This window comes from Solanum tuberosum, unplaced genomic scaffold (assembly GCF_000226075.1).
Source record: "Solanum tuberosum cultivar DM 1-3 516 R44 unplaced genomic scaffold, SolTub_3.0 scf00099, whole genome shotgun sequence".
NCBI lineage: Eukaryota > Viridiplantae > Streptophyta > Magnoliopsida > Solanales > Solanaceae > Solanum > Solanum tuberosum.
The window spans coordinates 705,984-706,543 of NW_006239023.1; positions in this window are offsets into that span (position 1 = coordinate 705,984).

Genomic DNA, 560 nt, shown 5'->3' on the forward strand with positions numbered 1-560 from the left:
GGTGAAGGAACATCTATTGTTGATGTTCATGTTTCAAATTTTAATATATTAACTCAACCCCCCCCCCCCGCTAAATTGTTGAAAATTCGGCGAATATTCAAAATTCGGCGATGGATGGTTCATCTAAGTTGAAGGAGCGACAAAGAGAGAAAAACTGAAGAAAAAAAAGGTCACCTACCTCTGTAAATCAAAAGGGGAAGAAGAGGAAGGAGAAAATTGTTGAAACCCCTTCTGATTCCAATTTTGATTTTGTTAATGAAATCAAAAAGAAAAAAAAAACAAATGTAGAAGTTGGAACATCTTCAAAACCATCAACAAGAAGAACAACAAAAAGTTTATTTTTTTAAACTTTTGGACTAATTTTTTTGTGTTTAAGTATTTGATGATATATAATATCATATGTTTTCTTTCTAGGCAGATACTGTTTACATATTAATTACTGATTGCCTATTACAATTTCAAGATACTATTTTGAAAACTATCAGTGTGTTTCCAAACTGTACATTTATTAGATGAGATCTGTATGAAATCTGATTAATATGTGTATGACTACACTTTAA